The sequence below is a fragment of the Triturus cristatus genome, chromosome 8, assembly GCF_964204655.1.
Source record: "Triturus cristatus chromosome 8, aTriCri1.1, whole genome shotgun sequence".
Lineage (NCBI taxonomy): Eukaryota > Metazoa > Chordata > Amphibia > Caudata > Salamandridae > Triturus > Triturus cristatus.
In genome coordinates this window covers 1,695,226,976-1,695,245,702 of record NC_140591.1, presented here as the reverse complement: position 1 = coordinate 1,695,245,702, position 18,727 = coordinate 1,695,226,976, and positions in this window count along the sequence as shown.

Here is an 18,727-nt window from a genome sequence, read left to right as displayed (position 1 = left end):
TACTCTGCAATGTCTGCATGCCTTTTGGTGGCGGACGGCAATGCTGCCACACAAAGGCATTCCAAAATGCAGATTATATGGCTGGCGGTGTGTTCAGAGAGACACCACCGCCATATTGAACCCATTTCCGCCTGGTCGACATATGGGGGGTCTGACTCTTTTCTACAGGGATGGCGGGAGGTTTGCCCCTGTGGTGTCGGCGGTGAATACCGCTGGCCCAGCGGGGGCAATACGCCCGCCATCCTAATGGGGCCCTAAGTCTCAACAGTACAGTATACATATACATACAGTACACCCTTGCAGTGAGTGTACTGTCAAGTTCAACAATAGTTAAGGATTATGAATCTAACTTACCACCGCCTGCCACTGGTGCTGCCACTCCCCCTACCGCTCCGTTGCTATCTGCAGCAACTGCCCCATCCTCGCCCTCCGTGTCGCCTTCGCTGGCCCCGGCAATGGTGGTCGGTAGTGCGCCTAGAAAACATTACACATTTATTAGGCGTCATATACACCTCCCCCCTATTGATCAGTAGCAAGGTTTAAAAATGTGTTAATACTAACATACATCACTAGTACAAATCAGGTAGTAGTAGAGTAGACATTAATAGTTATATATGATCATTGTAGCCTTTGCTTAATTAGCCCTAGCCATGCTACCATTTTACCTTTGTGGCTTTTATTTTTGCACATGTGACGTTACCTTTACCTTGCAGCTTCTTAAGACACCTTTGAGCCCACATGACCTGCATCACACTGCTATTGTCTAGTCTACGCGCTGCGTACAAGCGGTCCACAAACATTAACAAGCCACTTTTTTAGGAAGTACTGGTGTACTACTGTTACTGTTAGTCCATATTGCTTATCCATAAATGCTACACTTTTTGGCACGGCTGAGAAATGCTTGCAAGTTGCAATATACTAACGCACACCATTTCATTTTTCGCATTACAGACGCGAGATTCCCTTCTACGAACCAGAGCTTCTGAATGATGCAACAACTACCAGTACTAGGTTCTTCTAAGGTGAGGGGTCCCTTCACTCACATCTTCATTTATAAATTTATATAAACTAAATTGCTATGGGATGGTGGTGCTGCCTTCCACCACTGTTCAGTTATCATGATTTAATTCCCAACTGTATAAGTGTAACAATGTATATTGTTTTAATGTTATTGATTTTCCGGTTGGTGCTGCATTTATAAGAAAACAGTGTACAGACCTTCTCAAATTGAAATAAACATTTTGAACTTACATAGACTTGGTGGTATTTGGTGTGGACTAACTTACACGAGTGAGCAAATTAAAGTAAGGGTGTGCATGTGAATTTCTTCCACGACTGAGAGGTTGGGAGTGTTATGTTCTGGGTTGTCTACTTGTTGGGTATCTTAGGGGGAGGGTTCTGAAACCTAATAGTTATGACAAGACAGTACTATAGTCAAGCAGTGGAATTGTGGTGGGTGCGGAATTTCTGATTGAGGTGTGCAAGGAAGGTACAACCTACCATCACCAACATCCTATTTTCTGGTGCAAATGTCTGTGTATGTGCAAGACCCTACAACAGTAGTATGTCCTATAGGGTATCATATCAAAATAGTAATAAATTCGGTAGGGCTGTTGCTGTGAATTTTCAAAGCCTCAAGATCTATAAGAGTAAAAGTAGTACAAGACGACGACCCAACGGATTGGACTCACTGGCTCGAGCTACTGGTGAATATGAGTTTTATATTACAACCTTTCACAAAGAGTGGCACTGGCCAACTGGGCAAGACTAGCTACTACAGTACAGACAGACTGATAGTATGTAGTAGTAGTAGTACTCAGAGTCATCATAGCGGAGGCAGGGATAAGATTTTTGAAACCGTACAGATCGAAGGATAATTGGTGGTAAAAAAATAGTATTTGTTAACAAACAATAGTTCGGGGAAAATATGGGGCAGTACAAGTTATGGAATAAGAAATATTATTAAAAACAAGAAGACTTACTGGGGCCAGCAGAGGAGCCCTCAGCGGTGTCCTCCTGGTGTTCTTTCTGTCCCGCCGACTGCCCAGTCCCTGTCGGTCTGCCCCTGGGTGCTGACGAACAGGAAAGATATAAGAAAGATACAAACATTGATGGATGGTGTCAAACAAATACAATATTTTTCAACAACGGTCAAAAAACACTTATGTAAACAACAATTGCAATAACTAAATTGACCGATCTCATCTGGTCAACAAGTAATATCGGGGGATTCACAGTTCGACTACTTCAGTTACTATTTATCAACAGTAATCCAGTCTTCCATTCTGATTCCAGAATACCAAGTTACAACTAAGCCTAAGTACAGCGTACCACCCAACCTAGCCCACCTATTCCAGGCATGCCAATTGTACATTAAGTATGCATTTCCACTGTATTCCTCAACAATGCATATGGTCAAATCATGGAGGACACATGAACATGACTACATGTTTTGTATACACCAAATTTGGGTTTGATTAATTGATGCTGATCTGCTAGTGCTAAGTAACTGCTAAGCCTACCACCACTCATTGAACAAACTAGAAAAGGTTCTAATACAGACAGCCGTACTACCAGCACGTCACGTAAATGAGTGAGGGGGCATCACGCATACCACTAACAAATCAGAAGCTCGTACAAAGTACCTAAACCGAAGTATCAATCCGCCCCTATCTATTAGTGACAGGACAAAGTAAGGAGTGGACTAGAGTCACTGTAGCATTACGTAACTTAATTTCTCTAAAATAAACTCGTAAAGAATCACGCTAAGCAAGCGCAAACGCAAAGCTGCAAACAAGTAAGATTAGTAGTAGCGCAGAAGAGCACCTGTGTCAAAAAAATCACAGACTTTTAAACGTAATTAACCTGAAATGTAAGCAGCAACATTCTAGCTGGTTGGAAGAAAAAAAAGATATTCACAATATATAACACAGAGCAGAAGAACAGGCACAAAGTAGTAATAATTAAATAGGTACTCACCAAGCCCCGGGACCTCCACTCCCAGCAGGTCCAGCAGGTCCTGCTCACGGTCCAAGATGTCGGACCACCGGTGCGTCAGCTGCGCCTGGGTGCGCCGAACACCAGAGAAGCGTGACACTGCCCGGCGCACCTTCCCCCACCGCTTCCGACGCTCCCGGAGGTGCACAAAGAAACTTAGTGCAGCCAACTCCACCTCCCCAAATAAGGCCCGTGCCTGCACCCCTTGTGGGTGCCGCCTTCCGCAAGGAAGGCGGTCGCGGCTCTGGCTGCGCCGGCGAACAGCCCTACCCTTGGACATGGTTCTGGGGACGGGGCGGGAAAGAAAAGGTAAAATAAATAAAGGAGTAAAGGAAATAAATAGCAGGCAATAGAAAGAGAAAAAGTAGCTAAAAAACAAAAAAAAAAAGTAGACAAAAACCAAAAATATAGAGGCAGGAAAATAGTTAGAGAAATAATAAGTAATAAAGATCCAAAAAAAGTGGCTATAAACAAAGGATTGAAAAGATTTTGGGAGGATTCAAAATCAGGCCCCAGAACCATGCAATAGAGTGAAAAACAAGATGGCCGCGCCCATTGCGACCACGTGCGTAAGTTTGCACGATATTTTCTCCCGAGCAAGCAAAAAGCAACGCAATCAAGTAAAAGCGGTCGCGAACAGGAATTATCGACCGCGAGCGGGCGCGAACATGCCTCGCGCGACCCGGAACACGAAGTAAGCATCGCGAGAGGTCAGGACAAGTGAAAACAAGATGGCCGCGCCCGTGAGCAACCGCATGGGTAAGTTGGCGACCTGCGATCACGCAAAAAATACCGCGAACAAGCGGGAAAAAAACGTCTGCGTCTTCGCAATATTTCCGGCGTGTTTGCGGAGATTTTTAGCATTTTCGCGATAGTTTGTGAAAGTTAATTTCGCAAATTACGCCCACCCCTAGTTTGGACTGATACAAGGTGCCCACTAGAATTAGTGGACAGCATATATCAGGCCACCTTCTCACAATTATTATCTTTGTCCTGGAGCAGATATTGACAGACTATTAGGCTTACTTAGTCCTGTGTACCGCGCAAAGCTTCCCCTGGTCGCAAGATAACATGTGTTAGGCGTGGGCTAAGGGATTTTTTTTTCACAAAGTCATAATTTTTTCTCTATATACACACAAAATGGAGGAGAGGGTCTGAGGAGAAGGTTTTAAGACCTGCCAGGGTTTGCGCCCCAATCTTCTAACAAAAACACAATATAGAACACAATATAGAAGCCTCGGGTCTAAAATGAAAACTAAGAAGAGAGAGAACATCCAAAGTGAGCCTTTTGTGTCCCTTGGGGTGTCTCTTTATTAGGATGAAATCCCTCACCCACCATAGGTGGCATGCGTCATCATTGAGATTCTACTCGTGATGGGAAAACCTAGTCCTGCCACGGGTTACAACCCCATATCTGAGAGGGAGAAGCCCAGGGATGTTGTATTCCTAGGTTGGGTGAGATACGCAGCACCAAGGAGTATAGTAATAGTGAAAAAGTGAGATAAAACTGGCACACCATTTGAAAGTAAGTCAAACTTAAGACAAAATCCTTACTTTACTACTCCTAAATGCCTTTTGTGAATACCGAAAGTTGTAAAGTTAGGATTTTGTCTCAGATTACTTTTGTGAATCGGGCCCAGAGGGTTTAAACCTAGCGAACGAGGGAGGTTGGCAGCAACCAGACCCAAGGGAATGTTACTATTGCCATAGGATGGGCCACCTGGCAGACAGATGCCGGCTCAAAGCATACCATGAACAGAGATTGATGGACCAGGGCCAGCCACCACAAAATCCTCATCCACAAATCCAAACTCGGGGAGACTCAAATACACCTTACATTCAGCCGCAGGGAGGTCAGTCAGCTGCTGCACCATCACAGCAGGGAGCAGGTAGTTGGACAAACATGTGGCAACAACAACCACATGGGGGAACTCAGCCCAGCAGGGACTGGGACTGCAGCCTCGGTAGGGAAAGGGCAACTGTCTGGGGAGGTAATGACTTTGCACAAACACTGAGTCCAAACAAGCAGTAAGATAAGCCTACAGAGTTAATACCACCCATTCATCCGTGTCCCAAAAAAAGTTAACTGCGCCAAAACCGAAGAAGGACTGTTAGACCTGACATCTTTTGGCATGTTTCCCTGTCTTTTTGCTTTCTGACCCCCTGGTTTTGACTCTGGTTTTGCTGGTTTGGTGTCTCTGCACACTTTCTCACTGCTGTTCAGTGTTAAAGTGCAAGTGCTCCATCTGTAAATTATGTTATGTGTTGGTGTTTCCATGATTGACTTGTTTGATTTACTGGTAAGTCCCTAGTATGGTGCACTGAGAGTGCCAGGGCCTGTAAATCAAATGCTGCTAGTGGGCTTGCAGCACGGATTTTGCCCCCACAGAAGTAGCCCTGTAAAGGTATCTCAGAACTGCCACTGCAGTGTCTTCGCGCAGGCTTTGCTGCCATGTCGAATTGGCAAGTGCACCCACAAGCCAAGCCCTAATCTTCCCTGTTATTACCTGTAAGTCACACCTAAGGTAGGCCCAAGGTACCTTTATGGGCAGGGTACAGTGTATGTGAAAGGTAAGACATGTACTGGTGTGCGTGATATGTCCTGATAGAGAAATAGTGTCATTTGTTTTTTACTATTGAAAGACCATCTGTCGGATAGAATAGGAGATACTTTGTAACATCTTACAAGTATAACTTCTCACTGGGACAAGATATGGAAATGGAGTTTAGTATGCCTGAACTCAGAATGTAAAAATGCATCATTTAGTAAAGGTGATTTTTATGTTGTGTGTTTGAAAGTACCAGTCTTAGAAAGTGGGTATTTTCTTGCTTAGTCATTCTGTGTGCCTCTGCTGGCTTGTAGATTGACTGTCTGGCTTTGGAGTGACAGGGGCTGGGGATGCGCATTCACTGGTTACAGCCATTGGGGGGGGGGGTTTAGGTGTGTCCTGCCTTTCCTGGAGGAGTCAGGGCTGGGCTGAATAGACCTGGGCTGCATTTAGAGTAGTGGGAGGAGATTTCCTTGCACTGGAGTAGGACTGGTCTGCCTTGGACAATGCTGTCTCCACCTTCTGCCAGGAAGATGGACCAGAGAGGAGAACTGGCTTGGACTGAGCACAGGCACTCTCTGCCACAAGAGAACAAAGGGAAATGTGGTATAAATATTGGGGCCCAGACCCCAGGACTTTAGAACTCTTTTAGACCAGGAAGAAGGTGGCCTGATATATGCTGTCCCACGGAGTCTGTCGAGTGCTGCTGTGTGGCGACCGGAAAGGACCCAACAAGCCTTAGCAACGGCAAGTCACAGGAATGCAGAGAAGGACTGCGGTGCAGACCAGCAAGGTCTGATGGACTCACTCAGCGAAGGTAAGTAAGAGCAAGTCTGGAGCAACCAGGAAAGCCCAAACAGAAGTGGAGTTGCCTTCGTGGGGACCTGCTAGCCAATGGGCTATTGATCGCGAAGGAGCCTCGAGAGGTCGCACTTGAAGCTGGCCCACGGGTCACTCATGGAGTGGAGGCCAATAATCTTCGGTGCAGGAGGTGCTCAAGGCTTGGGCAACTCGGAGCCCAAAGCACAACTTCGAGGATGACCAGGAAGGTAGTGTTGCTGCTGTAATAGTTTACGGTGTCCAGGGGTCACGGTTCCATGTTACCCACGATAGCTACGGGCCTCAGCTTTGCTGTGGACTCAGGGTAGCCTCGGGGAAGTCTGGAAATCCACCTCTGGGGATGCAAAGACTTCGGCGTCCAGCGGGAGCTTCAGAATTGCAGATCGGTCAGTTGCTTCTTTGGTGCCTGCCAAGCAGGAGAGTCACTCCTTGAACACAAGGGAGATTTCTTCCGTCTTCTAGTCGTGATAGAAAGTCGAAGGTCCAGGATATATGTTACAGAGGTTCGTCCAGGGTAATCTAAAGTCCTAGGGACTGGATCCCTATGCTTACACTAAGTTTAGGGGATGGACTAACTCTAAGGCCCCACCTATGGGTGGGCCTGGGGTGGGGTGGTTACACCCCTTCCCCTTGGTCCAGTTTCGCGCCAGAGCAGGAGCTGAGTGCCCCTGCAACCGGTTTGAACTGGGCTATGCACAGGGACACCTTGTGTGCCCCAGGCAATGTCTCAAAAGCATTCTCTGAATGCACCCACCCAGCCCCAATACACATCTGCCTGTCTGGGGAGGTGGTTACACCTCCCTGTGACAGGAAACCTATTGTCCAGGCCTCCCCTTCCGGAGTTTTCCTCAACAGCAGGAGGCCAGACCTGTGTCTGTGGCAGTGGCATCCATTTTATGATGCCAGGGCTTTGGAAAGATTTAACTGGGTTTAGCCAGTGTGAACATGTCTCTCCCTCTAGAAGGGTGGAATGCTACCCCCACCCCCACCGCCAGAACTGGTGGGGGGGGGGGGTAGTATTCCAAAGCGTTTGACAGCAAACACGACATGTTTCCGTGCAGCCATCCCAAAGTTAGCATTTACCGCGAGGTTATAATGCACTTAAGAGTATATGGTAAGGCTGTATCGCAGAGTGTTCCACCTACCCAGCAGTAATATGCTTAAGTTACTTAATTCACATATTTGATTATCATTACTGACAACTTGCTTATGCTTAAAGTGCACCATGGTGACAGAACCTGTGTGGTGATGCTTCTGCAGCTTACTGTCAGTTGCAGCTGACATCTCCTTCTGGATGGATGGGATCACTTTACTGGAATAAACTCCTCATCTTTTTTTTTACTTGAATTTTACACCAACTCGACCTCTCATGCCCATATCCGCATGGAGTTCTCTTTGTCATCCCAACATTGGGTAATGAAAGCAAGATTCATTGCCTATTGTTTAAAAAACAAAAAGGCTTGTGATCTTACACTAAAGAGCTGCATATGGTTTCTTTTAAATAACCCTAGCACTCCCTGGAACCAATTTTTAACATCCTGCCTGGATGCACTAGAAGCTCAAGACATATGGACAAGTTGCTGCCCATAGGGCTGATCACAAAAATCCTGACCAAACAAGCAAAGATCTCATCACTCAAACATGATGCCCTAACCGTGAAGAATCTCTCCCCCATGGCATCTGGGCCTCAAAACTCTGTGGCCCTAAAACTCCACCACACTATTTGTCGTCATCCATGAAACCACGAGTGAAACACCGTCTAATGAGACTACGTTTTGGACTAATCCCACTGAGGGCGTATAAGTAGGGCCGGAGATTCAAGGACGATGTGTCCACACAGTGCCGATTCTGCAAGAGCGGGGAAGAAATCCACATCCTGTGCATCTGCAGAACCTTACTCCCTTTACGAACTTTTTTTTTGTGTCTAATTTGGCGGATCCTGAATGTCCGGACATGCCAAGAAGCTCTAGAGGAGTGTATGAGGTGCCACTCAGCTCAGACGGCCGCCCGTTTTGTAAAATTCATGACAGAGATTAATTTCCTGTTAACAGAAGACGATCACCTTGAGCCTTTGCCCTTCCAGCTATGAACCACTTTGCTCTCACAAATACCTTTTAAAAAAAAAAAAGTATAATATGGACAGTGTTTTAACCTTGTTTTGTATGAATTGCAACAATTCTAATTAATTGTGGAAATAAAAAAAATACTTTGAGTGTATGAATTCATTTGCTGATTGAGTGTGTACAACAAATGCTTAACACTGTCCTCTGATACTGCCTTACTGCTCGACCACACTACCACAAATAGAGAGTGAGGTGCTATCTACTTTACCTCGGCCTGCCTTTTGGGTTCCACAGGACTCTGTGCACACTATACCTCACTTTGGTATAGTATATACAGAGCCGGCTTTCTACAGTGAGGTGTTATCTACTCAAGCCTCTGTAAGCCTCTGGGATCCACTGGACTCTGTGCACACTATACCTTACTGTGGTATAGTATATACAGAGCCAGCTTCCTACAGTGAGGTATTATCTACTCAAGCCTCTGGGGATCCACTGGACTCTGTGCACACTATACCTCACTTTGGTATAGTCTATACAGAGCCAGCTTCCTACAGTGAGGTATTATCTACTCAAGCCTCTGGGGATCCACTGGACTCTGTGCACACTATACCTCACTTTGGTATAGTCTATACAGAGCCAGCTTCCTACAGTGAGGTATTATCTACTCAAGCCTCTGGGGATCCACTGGACTCTGTGCACACTATACCTCACTTTGGTATAGTCTATACAGAGCCAGATTCCTACAGTGAGGTATTATCTACCCATACCCTCTGCCTTCTAGTTAGAAGTCCTCAGCTACAAGCCAGGAACCACAGATCCAAAAGCACTGAAAAGACGCTGTTCAAGGGACGGGGATGTCTGGGGGAGAGGGGTCTGCAAAGTTCATCACAGATCCAGGCGAGAAGGAGAAAGCAGAATGTGATTACCCTGTATCAGGCCTAACAATTAACCGATGACCCAGGCCCTACATACACCATCCAGAGAAAGCTGTAAGACCCGACCTCGGACACCGCAAAACAGCATGGCCAGGGGTACATGGGGGCCATGGAACAACTTTCCGACCACCTCTACCTCATGATAAGTGAGATAGCAGATCAAGCAAAATCTAGGAAAGCACACAAAAGCCAACAAAAAGAGCCCAAAAAAAGTCGCTAAAGAAAGGGTGGAATTGAGATATCTGGTGTCGCAGGAAAGAGGCACATTGCACAACACATGCCCGGAATGGAGAAGCATACATACACATTACCTCGGGGCACGTTGCAACCCCCAACAACACTTAACAATGACACGCCCCCTCCTCGCAATGTCCTACACACATGCAGGTCGAAAAGCAGCCCGCACCGATGGCGCCCCCACACACACCAGGAGAGACAGGGTTTCAGAAAATTGGCGGTGCCCATAAATCCCTAGATAAAACACTGATATGATCCATCCCTGTGACCAGAAGACCACTCCGTAATCGGCGCATATAAATTCTCCCTGCTTCCACGGACAGAGTAAAACTACAGTCACACGCACAATCACACATCATACGCTAGGGCCCATCACACTAAGTTCACACCATTACTCTATCCACACTGAATATAGGAGAGAAAACCTAAACCGATCTGCATCTACAATGAGGTCAATGCGACCATAAGTTACTGTCCTGAGTCATGATTTTAAACATAGGAAATACATTTGAAATTCAATAAATGACAAGGAATAAACACCCGACACTAGAATTCAAACAAATGCTTGTTTATCAAAATTAATTCAAATGGAAAGTCAATCATTAGCAAAATTGTTATTCTCATAGTTACCTATTCTAGTTAAATGGGTCAGGACAGATGCGATGAATGTAATGAGCACAAAGGAAAGAACACGGACCCTCTCTAGTCTAAAATATTTATAGGGAAAATTACAAATAAAAAGTTACAAACAAATGTTGAATATCCGTTGAGCCGCTGAGCAGAGCGAGCAGGAAAGGATGTCACTCGGTTACATTTAGAAAACCTCCGCTCAGGAAAAATCACAAAAATAAAAACACGGAAGAAGGAAACTCGAGTTTGCAAATGTTACTTTCAAGAAATGCTCTTCCTTGATATCTTTGCAGAGCCACCGCAGACTGGTCATGGTTCATTGTGGCTTTATCCTTTTCCAAGGACAGTTGGAATCATTCCCAGAGCTGCTGTCCTCACGGAAAACTTTCTACCCAGGCAGAAGCTGTGGTCAGGTGACTCTCGACCATGTTCAGCAAAGCCTCTCGACAAAATTCGATCACTCGAGCGCAGGCTGTAAATGGCAGCCATCTTGTTTTAGGCCAAAACGGACCATCTTAATTAAAAGAAACACAAAACAACGTTACCACATCATAATGATTGTACAGTGTTAAACCCCACTAATACCCTTATGTGTATGTAATTATCTAGCCTTCTACAACACAATAAAGCATTAGCACACGTTATTTTAAATGCACAAACACAAAACAAATAGCACTTTTACGATACTTATTTAGTTAAACCGCACATTTATTATTAAGCAACATATATGCATTCCCACGTGTAGTCTTTTCTCATTAGTAATGTTGGTTAGTCAAAACCTTTAACAAAACTAATAATTAGTAATTTAAAATCAGTAATTTTAGTCATAACATATAGACAAAACTGGAGCTTAAAACTCGATAAATTTTCAACAGAAAACTCTGCTCCAGCAATCCCCTCTTTGGTGATATCTTATCACCACAAAAACCAACCCAAAAGGAAAAATGTAGTCCCAAATTTTTAGGAGAAATTGAAAATGTCTTTTATGACACAACATTAAACACCAGACTCTCTCACATCATCCCTCTTTGATTCCAAGTACACACTCTCCCTCAATTCTTCTAATTCTATTTCTTGTGGGTCTCTCCTGGACCTCTTTTGTTTCTTTTCAGCATTTCTTCTGATTATTCTCTTTTTCCCTACCCTGTTTTTGCAAACACATACACCCCATTCTTGGTATCAATAAATCAACAATTACACATGTCAAAGGAAACAATATTTTACCAATAATGGTACTACCTATCTTAGCAATAAAACTCTTAACAGCAACTATCTTATTAGCTATTTTAGTCCAGACACTTTCAGCTTCTAGTGGTACTAATTCTTCATGTAAATCAGTAATATTTTTGATATAGACCTTTAGATCTTTGCTTTCGTCAGGAATGTAAGTGCAACAATGTTGAACTTTCAGCATTCCGCAGACTCCACCCTCTTTGGCTAACAGAATATCAAGGGCAAGTCGATTTTGCATAGACATGGCACGTACGACAATCATTTCCATATTTACCAAAAGAAACCCTCCAGCGGCACTTGTCGATAAGCGATCCACCACTGTTGACAGTTTCCGAATCCCATATGCATTTAAAGAAATTCCCACTGCTGGAATTAAAGCACCAAAAATGTCACCTACGATTTCTGACCAAGTTTCTCTCTTAAAACGTGTTAGTAAATTAATGTGTTCTACATCTTCTATTCTATCTATATGAAAAATCTTTGGAAAGACCAGGCCCACATAACACGTGAAATACCAATGGTCAGGCAACTTGTAATAAGCCTTGTTCCCACAAACATAATACACTCCTGGGAAAACTGGATCTTCTCCACCTTTAAAACCCCATCCTGTCGCAATGAAGTATGTATCATGACACTCACTAGTCCCAACAAAATATATATCATATTGGGATTTCTTTCTGGTAATACATAGTTTACCCTTCTGTGGTGCATCTAAAGCCAAAGTTGGACTGGCCCCATTCCTCAATTCCTTTCCCATCTCAATGTCCCAAATTGTCTCACTCACTTTATATTTCCCTGCCTTCTCATGCATGCTCATTCTTCTTTCCTCTACCATGTTTAGGAAAGCCTTCTCCTCTTCTTTCAGACTGCAAGTTAAATTGTTTCTAAAAATGTAATCTAATATTAATTCCTCTTTCTCAATAAAAATCTCACCAAAAATGTTAGCTTCTTTAGCTGGATTCAGCTTTTTGTTCATATGCAATTGCCCAAAAATGTTATCGTTGTTAGACATCTCATAATCTATTTTCCCTAACAAATAAAAAACACTACTTAGCACACTACATGAAATTCCATACGTAGCTGGTAAATGACGATAAGTAACACCCTCTGAAACGGATGCAGGTAATTGCATACAAACGTAGCAATCCCTAACTTCCATTGTCTTTACGTATTCATACAACAATTTTGAAAAAACATTGCTAGAAAAATCATTAATTGACCTATCTTTATGTATGTAAATGTTACTAATTCTAGTTGGAACTACTTTTTGTGAATTCTTCTCTATATTAGTCACATTCTCAGTTGTATTCCAAAAGTATCTATTGTAACCCTAAAGGTAACTAGTAAAGCTAATACACCCCATAATAGCATTAATAATCCAGTACAGCAGCAGCACATTCTACACCATCTTTTCAAAAAGGCACATCTACTTTGATTATTCTCTGTGTTAGCCATTTTACTACTTTGGCAGTGTCTTTTGACTTAGCCCCTTCTACTCCACTACTTAAACACTAGGGGCCTCATGTAGGTAGCCAAATACCGGTCGGTAACGGCCGATTTTCGGTAATTATACCGTTACCGACCGGTATTTTGGCTATTGGTATGTAGGGGGACAATTTTTGGATTCGGAATTTACCGAATCGGTAAAATTACCGAATCGGTAATAATACCGAATCGGTAATGTTACCGAATCGGTAACTTTTCCGATTCGGTAATTTTACCGATTCGGTAAATTCCGAATCCAAAAATGAGATGTAGGGGGAGTGTGTGGGTGTGTTTAGGAGTCGGTATTTACCACCAACTAATAGTTGGTGGTAAATAATTAATGGATGTGTATAGGCATTTTTCAGCGCTTAGCAGTGTGCAATGTGGCAGACATACATGCCCTTAGGGCATGTATGTGTGCCACATATGCACACATGGCCGAATCAGGGGTGCAACAGGGTGTCAATGTGACACCCTGCCACCCTTGCATGTTCTCCACCATTACCGAATCGGTATTTACCGATTCGGTAATGAGGCATACCTTCCCCTCAATGGGAAGGTATGCCTCATTACCGAATCGGTAAATACCGATTCGGTAATTACCGAATTGTAACGAATCGGTAAAAATTACCGACTCATTACCTACATACGAGTTACCACTTCTTAAATACCGATTCGGTAACGTTCGGTATTTTAGAAGTGGTAACTGGTATGCTACCTACATGAGGCCCTGGAACACTAGATTATTTCACACAGCTAATTCCGTTTTTTCTTCTTTTCACTTTTCTCCAAGTGACTCCTTTAATTCACTCAATTTGGATTTTCATCACTTTTCACTTCTTCAGCAACATCAAATTGTATCAGATCATCAACAACATCCTGTGCATCCGACTCTTCTCCAACGTCAGTCAGGATAACTTTCAGGATTCCAACAGTTTTCTCCTCAACCACTTCTCGTACGGCCCCCTCTGGATTTCCCTGACTTTCTGCCTCTTCACCTTCAGACAGTGCCACGTACGTCCATTCCGGTGACCTATACTTCTGGTTAGGTTTTCTGATTCTCTTGATCTCCTCTGGTTCTTTTGTTACCTTTTGTTTTTCACCTTTTGTTTGATTCTGACTTGACACCTCGTTCACCTGTTAAGCTTTCGATGAATTTGCTCGGGTCAGTCTGTACCTCAATCTCTTTATTCTGTTAGGCCAAAGATCTCCTCTTACAACCCTCTTCGGTCTCACTTCTTTATTATTTCTTTCTCCAATCCAAGTTCTTTTTCTCAGAATTCGACCCTCTGATTTCTCATTTTCACTCTCATCTGATTCTGTTTCATTTGCCTCTTGTTCTTCAACAATTTTCTTTCGTTCCACAGTCTTTTCCACCACCGATTGAGATTTCCCTAATTCTGTCCCTCCTCGGGTCTCCGACACGCAGTCTTCTTGCTGTCTACTTGTCCCTTCACCTAGCTTATCAGGAATGTTCCCTACACCTCCTCGGGGGTCTTCCGCAATCTGTCCCTCTCTATCTTCTTCTGACCCTGCTTCTTCAGGTGTAATCTCAAGTGGATTTTCAACCTCTTCATCCGATTCAGGTGTAGTTTCTGTGGAATTGCTCTTTTCTCTTCTACTGCTTGTTGGAACTTCAGGCACTCTTACAGAATCTGATCTTTCCTCTGAGACTCCCAATGTTTCTCTTGAAGCCTCTCTTGGAAAAGGAAAAGAATCACCTGACTCTCTTTCTCCTTCACCCCTTTTTGGATCCTTTCTCCTTCTCACTTGTTCAGTTTCTGCATCATCACTGGAATCTGACTCTTCAAAATACTCCTTACCAGTCCCATCCTTTGGATTTTGAACTCTCAGAGTATGACTTGCATGCACCCAGTTTTTCACACCGGCACACTTCACTGCAGTTGTCGTAGTCAGAATAACTTGTCTTGGCCTTCCCCACCTTGGAACCAAGCAATTTCTTCTCCTGTGCACCTTAATCCTCACCCAGTCCCCTGGACTCAGATCATGGGCTTGCTTCTTCTCAAGTGTGGTAGCGTCTTCTCCAACCTGGTGAAACACAGAATGAACTGCGTCAGCCAGGCCTTTACAGTAACCCAAAATCATGTCATCAGTTATTGTCATCAACTTGTTGACAGGCACGAATGCATGTCTCATTGCACGTCCCATTAAGATTTTGTGCGGACTCAAACCTGTGGTTCTATCTGGAGTAGATCTAATAGTCATAAGCACTAGAGGCAAGACATCAGGCCATTTCATTCCAGTAGCTAAACACATCTTACCAATTCGATTTTTAATTGTGCCATTCATCTGTTCAACGACGCCAGAAGCCTCTGGTCTGTATGCACAATGTAGCTTCTGCTGTATGCTCAATGCTTCACAAATTAAACCCATGAGCTCATTATAGAAGTGTCCACCTCTATCAGACTCAATTGTCACTGGGAACCCGTACCTAGGAATCAACTCCCTTAACAGTAATTTTGCAACTGTTATCCCATCATTTCTCCTAGTCGGATAGGCCTCCACCCATCTTGAGAACAAACAGACTACCACTAGAACATACCTCAATTTATTCACTTGGGGCATTTCAATTAAATCTATTTGCATTCTGGTAAAAGAACCTCCTTCTCTGCCTATTGTTCCTAGACTCACCACTGTCTTTTTCCCAGTATTAAACTGCTGACAAATCAAACATCTCTGACAGATGCTCTCTGCAATTAACCTGAATTTCGCATTGTACCAGGTTTGCTTAAATGACCTAATAATTGCGTCCCTCCCCAGATGTCCTTGGCCATGATACATTCTTGCCATTGTCGACAGCATTGAGTTGGGCATGACTGGTCTACCATCTCTATAGATCCAAACATGATCTGTTTCTCTTGGGGCACAACCTGCCTTGATCCAATCTCTCATTTCCTCATCTCCTGCCTCATCCTGCAACTGTTTCACTTCATCCCACGTCTCTAGGACATTAGTAAACATCACAGAACAAAAAGACATTTCCCTTTCTCGTGCCCTATTAATCGAATGATTGTTCTTAGCACAATATTGTGCTATGTCGTTGGCAAAACGATTACCAAGAGTAACAAAATCATCTCCTTGTCCATGAGCAGCACATTTTACAACTGCTAGTTCTTTAGGCAGCTGTATCGCCTCAAGCAACTTTCCAATCACCTCAGCATTCTTTATTGGAGTCCCACTCGACGTCAAGAAACCTCTCTGTAGCCAAAGCTGGCCAAAGTCATGAACGACCCCAAATCCGTACTGACTATCAGTCATCACAGTCACTCTCAGATTCTTCCCAATTTTGCAAGCTTTCGTCAATGCCACCAATTCAGCCACTTGAGCAGATCTTACTCCTTTCAAAGGCGAAGCTTCCATGACTTCTGAAACCTTGCACACTGCATATGCTGCACTCAGCACACCATCATCAGTTCTCAAACATGATCCATCCACAAACAACACATGATCACTCTCTGGCAATGGCAAATCTCTTATGTCTGGTCTGGGTTTTGTGCAGTAATCAAGCACATCCAAACAATCATGATCAACATCATCTCCAACATTCACATTGTCAGCATCCGGTAACAACGTTGCTGGATTCACATTCACACATCTCTCAAGAGTCACATTTGATGCTCCCAGAATGATTTTCTCATATTTAGTCAACCGACTATGTGACATGTACTGAGTCCTGCTTCTTGTCAAAAGAATTGCCACATCATGAGGTACGAATACCCTTACAGGATATCCCATTATTATGCCCTCACTCTGTTCCAAGCTTCTGCATGTAGCAGCTACCGCTTTCAGGCAACCTGGCAAACCCACAGCTACAGGGTCAAGTGTCGATGAGAAGTACGCAATTGGCCTTCTCAGTTGTCCGTGCTTCTGAATTAACACTGAAAGTGCACAACCATTTCTCTCACTGCAGTACAGTTCAAACTCTTTCTCATAGTCTGGCATTCCCAAAGCAGGGGCTTCGCACATTCTGCTTTTCAACTCTTCAAATGCTGCCATTTGTTTCCCATCCAGTTCCAATGGGTCTCTCACCTCACTTTTGGTCAACTTAATCAGTGGCTTCGCTATCAGGGAGAAATTACTTATCCACTGACAACAATAACCCACCATCCCCAGAAACATCCTCACTTCTCTCTGGGTCATCGGGGCTCTCATTCCTCTGATAATTTTGATCCTATCATCAGTCACCTTTCTCAGACCCTTTTCAATATTGTGTCCAAGATAATGCACCTCTTTCTTGCAAAATTGCAATTTGGCTGGAGATACTTTTAACCCTCCATCTGCCAGATGATTCAGTAAAGCTATGGTATCTACTTCACAAGCTTCATGTGTCTTCGATGCCACAAGTAAGTCATCGATATACTGCACTAGTACTGAGCTTTCAGGCATGATCAAACTCTCCAATGACTTTTTCAACAACTGATTGAAAATCGAAGGACTCTCTGTATACCCCTGTGGGATACGACACCATGCTAAAATACGCTGGCCAAACCGGAATGCAAAAATCGGCTGGCTATCATGATGCAATGGAATTGAAAAGAAAGCATGACACAAATCAATCACTGTGTACCACTCAGCATCATGAGGAATCTGATACAAAATCACTGACGGATTTGGCACAATGGGACAACATGCCACCACAATTTTGTTAACTTTTCTCAGATCCTGTACAATCCTGAACTTTCTATTAGGTTTCTTCAGCCCCATTATCGGTGAATTACACGGGCTACTCAGTAACTCTCTCAAAACACCCTGTTGAATCATCTTGTCAATTATAGGAGTTATTCCCTCAATTATCTCTGGTGTCAATCTGTACTGTGGGATGTTAGGATAAACAATCCCCTCTTTCACTGAAATCTTCACTGGATCCACATTATTCATCAATCCCACATCTTCTCCAGTAAAATCCCAAACTGCTGTTTTCAAAGTGTGTCTCAACTCCTGAGGCAAATCATCTGGATTAAACACAGCATATGTACCAACAATCTCACTCTCTCTATTATCTAGAGTCATCCGGTACAAAACATCCTCATCTGGTGTCTCAAAAGCTATTCCATCCGGAGTACAGAAAATTGTACAATTCATCTTGCACAATAGGTCCCTACCTAACAAGTTCACTGGACTGGTGTCACAGACTACGAATCTGTGCATGTCTGAAAATTTCCCTATTCTTACCCTTACTGGTTCGGTAAAACGAGTCTTAATCTGTGTATTAGCTACACCAACTACTTGGATTGCTTCGTCCGAGAGAGGAAGATTTCTAATATCTGCTGACCTGACAGTTGATCTCGTTGCTCCTGTGTCTACCAAAAAAGTAACACTCTCCCCATTTATTTTCCCATCTACAAATGGTCCTGCCTGGTCTATTTCTAGAGTTGCACCAAGTATGCACTCTTCCTCCTCTCTTCGGCACCGTCAATAGTCACCTTCAGACTCACTCCCCTCATTCTTTAACCAGTACTGCTGTACCAGGTTAGAACGTCTCGGTTTGTTTACCTGCTCATCATTGTAGAATCCTGAGTCCTGGTTATACTTTTGAGACCCTCTATTCTGCGGCAAAGGCGGTTTTGGCTCTTGACTCTGCTGTCTGACAACCTTCTGCTGTTGTTGCTGTTGATTACACCCCTCGCTCTGCACCTGTTGATTTAAGGGTTTATTCTCATTACTCACTAATGGTGGATTGGTACACTCGGATCTCCAATGCCCCAATTGTCCACAGTTGTGACAAGGAAACTTTTTC